The following is a 13,298-nucleotide window of genomic DNA, read 5'->3' on the forward strand; positions in this document are numbered from 1 at the left end:
AAAGCAATATACAGTTACGTCTGCTGGACTCTTCTGGTTGTGGGTTTATATAGGGTTTGTAGGTTTATCAAGAACCCTAGGTACCCTGGAGCCAATAAATGAGCTGCACCTTGCAATGGGTTTTCATTTTATACTGGGAATACACCAATTAATTTGCTGAAATATAAAAAGTGAAAAAAAGGTATAGAGACAACCTTCGTATTTCCAAAATGGGCACAAGATAAGGTGTTGCGAAGCAGTGGTTATTTGCACATCTCTGAATTGCCCATACTACCATGTGAATTACAGGCCATTTTTCAAATAGACATATTTTTTACACACTGTCTTACATTTGGAAGGAATAAATTTAGAGAAAGGGGCAATAACACTTGTTTTGCTATTCTGTGTTCCCCCAAGTCTCCCGATAAAAATGGTACCTCACATGTGTGGTTAGGCCTACTGCTCGCGACAGGAAACACAGAATGGACACATCACTTTTTTACATTGAAATCTGACATGTTCTTTGCAAAGTGCCTAGCTGTAGATTTTGGCCTCTAGGTCAGCTGGCACCAAGGCAAACCTATCAAACCTGTGCATTTTTTAAAACTAGACACCTAGGGGAATCCAAGATGGGGTGACTTGTGGGGCTCTGACGAGGTTCTGTTACCCAGAATCCTTTGCAAACCTCAAACTTTAGCCAAAAAAACACTTTTTCCTCTCATTTCGGTGACAGGAAGTTCTGGAATCTGAAAGGGGCCACAAATTTCCTTCCACCCAGTGTTCCCCCAAGTCTCCTGATAAAAATGGTACCTCACGTGTGTGGGTAGGCCTAGCTCCCGCGAAAGGAAATGCCCCAAAACACAACGTGGACACATCACATTTTCACAAAGAAAACAGAGCTGTTTTTTACAAAGTGCCTAGCTGTGGATTTTGGCCTCTAGCTTAGCCGGCACTTAGGGAAACCTACCAAACCTGCGCATTTTTGAAAACTAGACACCTAGGGGAATCCAGGATGGAGTGACTTGTGGGGCTTTGACCAGGTTCTGTTACCCAGAATCCTTTGCAAACCTCAAAATTTGGCCCAAAAAAATATTTTTTCCTCTCATTTTGGTGACAGAAAGTTCTGGTATCTGAGAGGAGCTCAAAATTTCCGTCCACCCAGCATTCCCCCCAAGTCTCCCAATAAAAATGGTACCTCACTTGTGTGGGTAGGCCTAGCGCCTGCAACAGGAAATGCCCCAAAACACTATCTGGACACATCAAAATTATCAAATACAAAACTACCTGTATTTTTTTTTTGGGGGGGGGGGCACCTGCCTTTTTGGTCTTGGGCTCAGCAGCCATCTAGGGAAACCTACCAAACCTAGACATTTCTGAAAACTAGACACCTGAGGGAGTCCAGGGAGGTGTGACTTGCGTGAATCCCCCAATGATTTCTTACCCATAATCCTCAGCAAACCTCAAATTTAGCTGAAAAATCACTTTTTCCCACATTTCTGTGTGGGATCCCCACACCAGGACAAATTTCCTACCACCCAACGTTCCCCTCAGTCTCCCGGTAAAAATTATACCTCACTTGTGAAGGTGGGCCAAGTGCCTGTGACAGGGAAGAGCCAAAAACATGTCAAAATTGAGGGAGAACCAAAGCTGGTCCAAAAGGGCAGTTTGAAAATATACATTTTTAGGCTGACAAGTGCAGTAGAATTTTTATTGGTATAGATGAGACAATGTTGGGTGGTAGGAATTTTGTGGATTCCTGCAGATTCCGGAAGGTGGCATCACACAAATGTGGGAAAAATGTGTGATTTCCAGCAAAGTTGGAGGTTTGCAGGGCATTGTGGGTAAGAAAATGGTGCGGGGTGCATGTGAAGCACACCACCCTGGAATCAACCAGATGTTTAGTTTTTAGATGTGTCTGTGTCTTGTGGATTTTCCTACATGGCAGCGTCCCAAAGTCAAAAAAGTTACCAAGCTCTCATGGCCCAAATGTAAAACCAAAACCTGAAATAATCAAATGTCTTCTTGCTTACTGTGGGATAAGATGTTTTAGTGTGTGGGGAGAGCTGAAAGACTGTTACCGCCTTCAGTTGGGGTAGGGGCATAACCAGGCCCATACTTGTTGGTAGCCACCACCCCATTATTATTATTATTATTATTATTTTTTATTCCATGCCCTCTAGTAGACTTTCTGCCCCTCCGGGGTGTGGATCGGGGGTAATTGCCCCGTCTGCCCACTGGTGAGCAGAACAACTTTGGCCCCATCTATTTGGGGCGGGGGTATGGCCATACCACCACCCTCTTATTTTGAAAAATAAATCTTTCCTGGTCTCTGGTGGGCTTTCTGTCCCCCTTGGGGGCAGGTGGATCTTCCAAAAATAGGCCAATCTGCCCCCAAGGGGGGCAGATATGGCCAACAGTAATGTGCCTCCATGGGGAGCGACCCTTGCCCAAGGGGCAGACCCCCCTCCCAAACAAAACACACATACACACACACCAATCCCTGGTGTCTAGTGGTTTCTGCCCCCCCCCTTGGGGGCAGATTGGCCTAACAAAAATAGGCTGATCTGCCCCCAAGGGGGGCAGAAATGGCCTAAATACAAGTTGTCCCCCGGGGAGCGACCCTTGCCTAGGGCTTCGTTCCCCATACATGAAAACATAAAGTAAATAAAAATATTTATATATATCCCTGGTGTCTAGAGGTTTCTGCTCCCCCGGAGGCAGATCGGCCTAATTATATTAGGCCAATCTGCCTCCAAGGGGGGCAGAAATGGCCTAAAAACAATTTGGCCCCCCAGGGAGCAACCGCTGCCGAAGGGGTCGCTCCCGACACATAAAAGAAAAAAAATATATCCCTGGTGTCAAGGGGTTTTTGCTGATCGGCCAGGGGGGCAGAAATGGCCTACAAATTATTTGCCCCCGTGGGGAGCGGCCCTTGCCCAAGGGACCCGTCCCCTCATGTCTATTTCAAAGTAAAAAAAAATCCCTGGTGTCTAGTGGTTTCTGGCAGAAATGGCCTAAAAACTATTTGGCCCCCCAGGGAGTGACCCTTGCCGAAGGGGTCTCTCCCTACACATAAAAGAAAAAAAATGATCCCTGCTTTCTAGGGGTTTTCTGCCCCCTCTTTGCCCCCCTGGGGAGCGGCCCTTGCCCAAGGGGCCGCTCCCTTTATGTCCATTTCCAAACAAAACAAAAAATCCTGGTGTCTAGTGGGCATTTCTGCTGCCCAATCGCATCACAATAGGGCAGCAGAAATGCTTGCAGAGACATGAAAGGAAAGGCCTTTCCTTTCCTTTCATGCATCTGCTGGCCCCCTCCTCCCGAGCGGAAGAGAAATGCTGAGCATTTCTCTTCTGCAATCGCGCTGGAAGCATGCTTCCAGCACAATGGGAGGTAACCTCTGATGAGGTCAGCAGACGTCACTAGGGGAGTCGGGGGTTGAAGGGGAAGCGATCCCCCTTCCAGCCCTGGCTTGTGGGGTGGGGGGACAGCCCTCAGGGGAGTGCTAGCGCATCCCGAGGGCCGGTAAAAGGATGTAATGTTTACGTCCATGGCGATCAAGGGGTTAATAAAATGGCTGTTCCAGAGAAAGTTAGGGCCATATTTATACTTTTCGACGCACAACTGCGCCAACGCAGTTGTGCGTCAAAAAAGTTAACGCCATTCTGAAGCGCCATGCAGGCGCCATATTTATTCAATGACTTTAGCCGGCGTTAGCCGGCGGAGCTGCCTGGTGTGCGTGAAAAAAAATGACTTACACCAGGCAGTGCCGGCGTAGGGGAAAATGGAGCTTGGGCGTAAAAAAATGGGGCAAGTCAGGCTGAGGCAAAATTTTCGCCTCAACCCGATTTGCGCCATTTTTTTAGACTCCCAACCCCCATTGAAATGACTCCTGTCTTAGCAAAGACAGGAGTCATGCCCCCTAGCCCAATGGCCATGCCCAGGGGACTTATGTCCCATGGCCATGGTCATTGGGCATAGTGGCATGTAGGGGGGCACAAATCAGGCCCCCCTATGCCACAAAAAAAAAAATACTTACCAGCACTTACCTTAATGTCCCAGGGGTGGGTCCCTCCATCCTTGGGCGTCCTCCTGGGGTGGGCAAGGGTGGCAGGGGGTGTCCCTGGGGGCATGGGAGGGCACCTCTGGGCTCCTTCCGAGCCCACAGGTCCCTTAACGCCTGCCCTGACCAGGCGCTAAAAAATGACGCAAAAGCGGCTGGACGTCATTTTTTTTGACCCGCCCACTCCCGGGCGTCATTTTTGCCCGGGAGTATAAATACGGCGCACATGCCTCGGAGTCATTTTTTAGACGGGAATGCCTACCTTGCATATCATTAACGCAAGGAAGGTGTCCACGCTAAAAAATGACGCAAACTCCATGAACTTTGGTGCTAGATGCGTCTAACGCCAAAGTATAAATATGGAGTTCGTTTTGCGTCGAATTTGCGAGAAAAAAAAACGACGCAAATCCGGCGCATAAACTGTGAATTCCTATTGCATTGTTTAAATGTGCTCATAATGGAAGCTTCTCGTGTGAACCGACTGCTAGATGATGTTCCTGCTAATGCAACATTTTATATGGAATGTGTGTGAGACCAACTTTCCTAGGACAAGAGCAATAAATATACTGACATGAGTAGAAGCTGCAACAATATTGTTACCTGACTAACCGGATGATGACATCGCAATACAAACCAATCAACGACATGTGAACGGAGTAATATTAGGAGTCGTAGATTTGGAATTTTAGTTTTATTGGACAGAGTGCAAACATACGATTAACTGGCCAATAGGGATTTTGGGGGGGGTAGTTTTCACAGTTTTGACTTAAGAAGACTCCACAGAGAGAAGACCGCATTACTGCCCATTTTTCCTGACCAAGAGGTTACCCCTTTCTAATGCATCTTGACAAGAGACGTGCTTAGCTTTAATGCTTAAAGGCTTTGCCCTTCCTGAACTCTGATGCTGAACCCTGATGCCTTGCTGATCAACTGATGTCCTGAGTACAAAGACTGATTCTGCTTTGCCGATGCACTCTGAGTATAGGTATATACAAACTGTGATTATCATGCATATTTGCTTTTTCGTTCTAGGTACCAACTGCGCTGTTTTGTTAGGACCATAGTTAGATGTTTTCCAAATTTGTGTTACTAAATTGTTTTGCATGAAGCCTAACATGCTGATGCTAATCTGATGTTAGTTAAGGATTTGCACTAATTGAATTACGATAACAGGGAACAATGTTTGCTGAAATTCTCTGCTAAACTTCATGTGTTATCTCGCTCACACAGTTGATCTTGTTACTGATTTGCACCATAACCTTAGAATGTGTTGTGGTTCGAGCTTTGATTAGATTACGTTTCTTCCGCTGCTTTGGACGGCAAGTGTTGGATCTGTATGTGTTTCATTTGATTTTGAGATTAATTTACATGACCTTAGCATTGTTAATATAGGGAAATAAACATTCTAAACTTTTAATAAAGGTGTGGTTATTCATGACTGAAAGGTCATGGTGCGTGACAATTACTGACTCCATTGATTATCGATTTTATTGATTGGTAATGATTATTGATCATTGTGTATTGATGATTGATTATGTACTGGAGCTATGGTAAGAACATCTTAATTGCAAGTCAAAAGGTTTATCGACCTATTCGCGTCCCCTTATAAGTTTACTTATTAAAGTCAGACACGCTAACAAGTCCAAAGTACCATAGAAAAAGAACCTCACACACTGAGGAATTTGAGGAAGCCCGTTAATGCGCATGCCTGGCAGCCATTTTCAGAGTTTGGGAAATCTTCCCAAAGTGAGCTCTATTGCCTTCAGAAACACATGCATTGCTTGTGAAACATGGTGGTCATATTTGATGAGGAGAAAATGAACACATGTTATTAAAGTGAGCTCCACTTCCTTCAGAAGCACACGCTTCGCATGTGCAACTCGGCGGCCATATTTGATTGGGATAAATTAACTAAATCCTTTTTATAGTTCAAAATACAGCAAGCCTGCACTCTTCTTCGGTGACAGGCACACCAGAATTTGAGTATTGCTAGAATGATATCAGTATTTAAGAGGACAAGCACACGTGTACATTAGGAACATTTAAAAACAATCAGATTAAGATTATTGTACACTTGTAAGTCTAGCCTGCATTAGCAGCTGGTGACAGGCACACCTAAAGAGTACAATAATACACAGTGACATTACTTTTAAAATAAGGTAGCTAGTGAAACAGTGTGAGGCAGCAACTGATCCATGTCGGACACGCCATGGAAATAAAATTAGCACTAGCACCATTTCTGTAAGTACCAGGAAGTCCTCCATTGAACTGGCAACAGTGGAAAGAAACTTTTGAAGCCTACATAGAGTCAATTGATGGAGACCCATTTATGTCTAAAAAGAAAAGGGAGCTTTTAATATATAATTTGGGTTCAGAAGGCAGAAATATTCTGAAAACATGAGTTAGTGTCTTCACTTTTGGAGGAGAGGATGGTGATTCTTCAACAGTGGTTGATGAATATGCATCTATTATCAACACATGGCTAAAAGATGTAATCCATGAAAACCCATACATAGTACTAGAACATCATAAATTCCTTCAACTCTCCCAAATTTCTGGGGAGTCAATTGAAGATGTTGTTGTCGCACTCAGAACACTTGCTGCTACATGCAGAGATAGACAATTCAGAGATGAGATTATCCGTGATCAATTGATTGAACAAACCAGTAGCAAGAAAGTACAAGTAAAACGTTTATCCACCAAAGACCCAGACTTAGAGACAGCTCTGAAGTTAGCTAGCAGCACTCAGCATTTTCAAATTTGCATGAAAGAAATGAATTAATGTGTTAAAACCTCTGAAGTGAAATATTTGAATATGAAGCACAATGCAAAGCAACCCACAAAAGGAGCTGGAACTAGTAGTCACTATAATCTGGAATTCTTACCAACCAAGTCTAAGACTGAAACGACTGAGAGGTATGACACCGCATGTTTCCGCTGTGGCAGTGAGTTTCTTCTAGGAAATGCCAGATTTTCTACAACTATCAAACCTGTTTTAAGTGTGGCAAGAAAGGACACTTAGCAGGCATGTGCAACACAAATTCTGAACAAAAGAGGCGCTCCTTTGCAGGCAGTCAAAAGTATTGAGGAAGATTTTGTTGACTCAGATGAGGATAAAAATGTTACAATAATGTTATCTTCAACAAGCCAGGAAGGGAGTGGAATCATGGAAATATCATCCATAGAGGGTTCACGAAAGAGGAAAGTCACATCTTGTGTAGTTTCTTTGAATAATAGGGATATAAAGTTCTTAGCAGATTCTGGTTCTCCCTTCACAATAATATGAGAGACTTTAGAAATTGGGACATTGTTGTACATTAATCTCACATAAAAACGTTTTGCATATAGGGCAAAAGAATGGAGATTGAAGGTAAAGTTGATGCTAATTTGCAATTTGATGAAAAATATGCTGTGGGGCAAGAACATATTGTCAAGGATGGGAAGAATTGATTGGGTTGGGATGAGCAAGGGGAACTGGGAATTATTTTAGACCCCAATCATCCTGACATGGTAGTATCTAAACAAAGATTGAAGGGGAGGGTTTGTGCACAACTATTGCCGGGTCTCCCCAGTTTAAGTCGGGTAAGTCATATAAAAGCTCAGGAGTGGATCAAGGATTAGCCTGAGGTATTTAGGCCCTGATGTATACTTTTTTTGTGCCACATTACCATCATTTATTGACACAAAATCGGCACAAACTTACAAAATACAGTTGTATTTGGTAAGTTTGTGCAGAATTTGCATCAAAAATTGAGGGTATTGCGGTGCAAAAAAAGTACAAATCAGGGCATTAGTGAGAAATTGGGAAAGCTTAAAGGTTTCCATCATTGCATAATTTTGAAACATGAAGCAGGGGCTGTGGCTCACAAAATACACAATGCATTAGGGTTTGCGTGAGGACTTGAGACTCAAATTAGAAATACTCTGTTTGCTAGGCATAATTGAACTTATCGAAGGCTCAGAATGGTTGCCCCCCCCATAGTACTAGGGTGTAAAGCTGAGAAGTCTATGAGACTTTGTGTGGACCTAAGAGATTTAAACTCTAACATTTGGGTAGATCGCCAACATTTACCCAGGGTGGTTTCTGCATCAGGGTGTTGTGGCATTGCCTCACTCATATCTTGGTCCCCGTGGCCCCATCACATGTGAATAAACAAACATATTCAAACAAACATCCAATTTTTTTTTTGGGTGCCCGTGGCAGTCAGCCTTCAAAGGGTAACAAAGTGGCGCAATGCGAGCATTGCACCACTTTGTAAATATGGCACGGGGATTTTGGCCTCGTTGGGCCACATTATTGTAATAAATAATTATGCTAATGTGGCGCAAGGAGGCGCTATGGCGATCTTAAATATGCCCCTTGGTACTGTCCACAAGGGTTTGTCATAATGTTCTGCACTTGCAGTATGAAAGAAGTGAAGGACCATGTAGTGGTGCTAGAACACAGAAAAAAGTGGAATAAGTGTTTTCTTTCAATAGTGCCCAAAACCAAAACTAAGTATGTCAACAGGAAAATGGGGGTACAAACTGCTGTTAGTTTTGATGATAAAGGTACCAATAGGACAATATCGGTTAGGACAAGGTCAAGTCCTGAAATGTTCAAGGATTGCAGAATGTTTTTGCTGACGATATTATGATATTCACTTTTTGTTCTATTAGATTGTCATAAGGTCTGACATTTCTGTATCATTTGTTGTGTATTTTCATTCTAGTTCATTTTTAATGTTTACTTTTTATCCATTCAGTTTTTGTTTGTGAATGAAGGGGGGTGTATAGAGTTGAAATGTTCTATGTGCGGGTTCTTTTGTCAGTGGTTGCTGCAAAGACGTTTCGCTGACTAGTAATAAACTTACCGGCTCATTTCATGGCCCGCTGGGCTTCTTTTCACTCTGTTTACCACTCTCACTTTATCCTACAGCTGTGCAAAGTTGAGAATCATTATGTTCAGCAACTTCACACATTTTATTTTAAAATAAACCATCATCTTCGCTAAGTGATAATCTGATAACGTTTCTTAACAAACATATCTGAAAATGAGTGGTCCTGTTCTGTAGCAGCCATGTTCCCACTGCTGTCCAGTACAGGAAGCAGCAGCCATTTGTATTTTACGTCCAAGCCATACACTCCTCCCCTTTTCCCACTGCTGGAAGTCTGAGGATTGGCGTCTGGGGAGTGGATAAAGGAGGGTATGTGGTCATTGTTTCTCCCCGCTGTGACGTAAGACAGCAGGTAGGCACAATAGCTGAGACTCAACCATGTAATTTTCAAGAGGCTCCGCCCTTTGACATCCATCAGAGGCACAAAGATCTACTGACTACCTGCGACCTGTCCACGTTAGGTGGAATATGTGGCTGTGAAGTTACTTACACCACCCTTGGGTAAAATTAAAAAAAGTACACCCCTCCTTTATCGCTGTCTGATTTATTTTTCCCTTCTGCTCTCTCATTCATTTCTACCACCTCTTCTCTCTCTTCTGACCACTTCCCTCTTGCACTTCCCTCTCTCTCAAGTCTGCTTCTCCCCTACTCTCGACAGTCTATAATCAACTCCATCCCTGTTCCTTTTAGGCCATCTGAAGAGAATTTTATCTGTAAGAGTTCAAAGAGACTGGTGTAAAGAAGAATTTGGAAAGAGCAACAAAGATTTTAATTATATATACCTCATGAAACCGCACTTCATCAAAACATTTAATTAGAAGTTAAGCTATGTGCATCCCCTAAACTATCCTGGTCACTGGTATGTTGGTTTTTGTATGGGTGTGTTATAGGAATTTATTTAAGGTTTTTTATATAGTGCTGCTTTACTTCTGAGTCTGTCACAGCATTCTTCACAGAACAGTTAGTAAGAGAACCTGCACTAGTAGGCTCTCGCTTTTCTTTTAGTAATTGGCTTGTGGTGAACACCAAGTACTTGACATGATCCCCGAAGAAGGTCAGGTGGACTGCTTGCAGTGTTTTGGAGAGTTTATCCCAGGTGGCTGAACGTAGAACATAGATGCCAAAATGATCCAGTCCGTGCTCTGTGCCTGGAGAGGCAAGGGATGAGGTCTTTCTGGGCCCAATCAAGATGGAATACAAGCAGGTTTTGGGTTGATGTGAAGATATCCTGCCCTTGGTGTCTTGTGACAGAGACACCAGTGAATGCACAGATATTGCCAAAAGTTAAAGACCATTAGTACATTTGCCTACATGGGCCTCTTCAGGAGGGAGGTGCTGAAGGACTGTTGCTGTCACCCACAGCTCAGTCAGCAATATTTATTGTGATCTTTGCTGATGGAGCCTCCAGTGTGATGGAAGGGCTAACACGGGAGTGATTGTGATGGGGAAGGTTGAAAGTGGGAATGATTGTGATGACGAAGAGCTGATGCAGGAATGAACATGATGCAAAAGCGCTGAAGCTGGAATGACTGTGATAAGTAAGGGCTGAAGTGAGAATGATTATGATGGGGAAGGGTTGAAGCAGGAATGGTTGTGATCGGGAAGGTCTAAGGGCATAATGATTGTGATGGAAAAGAGCTGAAGTGGGAATAATCATAATGGGGAAGGGCTGAAGAGGGAATGATTACCAGCAGCAAAGCTGCCACACATCAGGAACTGGATGAAGCCAATTAACGTTACAAGATATTGCTCCCCTGACTCATGCTGGAAGGAGGCACCATACATTACCACTTTTTTAATTAAAAAGAAATCCTTCCATTCGCTATTCCTAAACCTCTAGTCCAGGCTTCTCCAACGAGTATCTCGTGAGCTGCTGGTAGCTTTCCAGCTACCTGTGAGTAGCCAGGGCCAGCTTTAGGACTGGTGGCGCCCTGTGTGACAGTTTATTTTGGCGCCCCCTACCCCATGACCTGCTCCTCGGTTTCACTCACTGCACCAGGCATAATGTATGCAAAGGTGGCATTCCAACGTTAGGGGGGGCAAAAAAAATGGCACAAAGAAATCTGACACATTTATTTGCGTCATTTCTTTCCAGCACTTTTAACGCCTGCTCAGAAAAGGCATTAAAAGGAGGCTTCTGTTGGTTACAATGGGCCTATAGGTGCTTTGCAGGATTAGCATCAAAATTTTTATGCTGACTCTGCAAAGCTCCGGACTAGCGTAAAAAATTCTGACACTAGTTCCTTAACTACCGCCAAGGTGCGCAGTATTTTAAATTCAGCGCACACATGGTGGCATTAGGGGAGCGCTAATTGGAGCAAGAAAAATGGAGCAGCACTGTGTGCAGCACCACTTTTTTCAAATATGCCCCATAAGGGCATACTTAACAGCCCCTAGTGCCATTCTAACACCAAATTAGTGTCATTTTTTTAAAGCTAATGTGCGTTAGAAGGCAAAAAACACTGCACCATATCTACAAAGTGGCTCAATGCATGCATTGCGCTACTTTGTAAACCATTGCGTGACATTATGCCTGTGGCAGGCATAATGTATGCAAGGGGGACATCCCCCATTAGGGGGGCCAAAAAAAATGCTGCAAAGAAATCTGACAGTTTCCTTTGCGTCATTCTTTTCCGGCACTTTTAACGCCTGAGGCTTCCATTGGTTACAATGGGCCTCTGGGTGCTTTGCAGGATTAGCGTCAACATTTTTTATGCTAATCCTGCAAAGCGCAGGACTAGCATAAAAAATTCTGACACTAGTCCCCTAACTTCCGCCATGGTGCGCCGTATTTTAAATATGACGCACACATGGTGGTGTTAGGAGGGTGCCAAGGAGTGCAAGAAAAGTGGCGCTTTTCTTAAATATGCTACATAGTTCTGTTCTTTGCATCAGGCATATTAACCCTCTACGCCACTTTATGTTGAGTCAAAGCTGCCACTAGGCAAAACTCTCATCTCTCTCCTAAGCAGAAACATTAATCACAAGAGGTAGCTGGACATTTTAATTGTTTCTTGAAGGCTGGACGCACAAGAAACTTTTCAGCAGGTGCTTTTAAATCGCAAGTTTCCGAAGTAATTGCTAAACACAGCGCCCCCGTGAGGTCAGCGCCTAGTGCGGCCGCACCGCTCGCACCACCCAAAAGCCGGCCGTGTGAGTACCTCTCCTGTGTCCAGCCAGCTTTCTGAATTAGAAGCATTTTTTGGGGATCAATATATGCATTCCACAACTGAGAGTGTATTTGAAACGAAAATATGTACATTTTGAAAACGTAAGGTGAGTTTGGAGAAAAATGGTTGACATTCCAAAACTTATTTATTTATTTGAGTTATGAATTATTTGTTGTCAGGAAGACTCAGCACTAATAATAATATATGACCTTGTTTCCCTGGGCATTGCAACTATAGTTGTTTGTACTGCTCATGTCGAGGTCTACCAAACAGAACACTGTTGCCAACCCTACCCTGTAACCTTGTCTGATGTGGTCACTATCGTAACACTAATATTATTAGCAGCTCGGGAGGGTTTTCAATGAACAAAAGTAGCTCCTGCTATTGAAAATGTTAGCAGCACCTATTCTATTTTCTTTGAGTGCATGTCTGATCTCCTCTCCTCCTTCACTGTGGCTTTTGAGCCTCCCTTTTATACCCGCTGACGAGCAGTCCTTTCTTCCTCGAACTGTACAAATTGTATATTCTTGCCTCTGTTATTTGTTGGCTCTTGAATTCATGAAGGCCTCTCCTGAAACATGAGCTCACCTGTATGTATACCACTGATGTATTTAAGTGTCATCATCATATCAAGGCAAAACTGTACAAATCTTGAGAGGGTTTGCAACTCCCACCTTAATCTAAATCAGGTCCTATAATCTTCTCTTTGGTTAGACTTTTGGAGGGGAGTACCATTTGGTAGCCTGGCTAGGATTGGAATCAATAAATAATCAGGCAGACTCTCATTTTTTACAGTGGGTTTAGACAAAGCTGGGAGAACTTTCACTGAGGATGCAGATGGGGCTTGGTGCAGCATCTATGGGGTTCACAGTCCCGCAGCTCCACTAATAAATCCAGCTCAGGTGTTTTCAGGCCAGGAATTATGGGGTCTGGAGTCTGCATTTGCAATCTGATCAATTCGGCCCAGAGACACAGAGTACTATCTCTCACTCCGCTCTGAGCATCTCATAGAGCAGCCTCAAAAGCAGTGCTTAATTTGAGCTGCTGGTTAGGACCACCAGCAATACTTTTTAAGAACTGCACTTATTTTTCCTCAACAGGCTTTGATCCAGAACAAGCGAGAGAAAAACACAAAAGGGGAAAGATAGAGGAAGACAAAATGTGAAAACTGTGACAAAAGGAAAAGGCGGGGCTGTAAAAGAACCTGCAAGT

The sequence above is a fragment of the Pleurodeles waltl genome, chromosome 7 (assembly GCF_031143425.1).
Source record: "Pleurodeles waltl isolate 20211129_DDA chromosome 7, aPleWal1.hap1.20221129, whole genome shotgun sequence".
NCBI lineage: Eukaryota > Metazoa > Chordata > Amphibia > Caudata > Salamandridae > Pleurodeles > Pleurodeles waltl.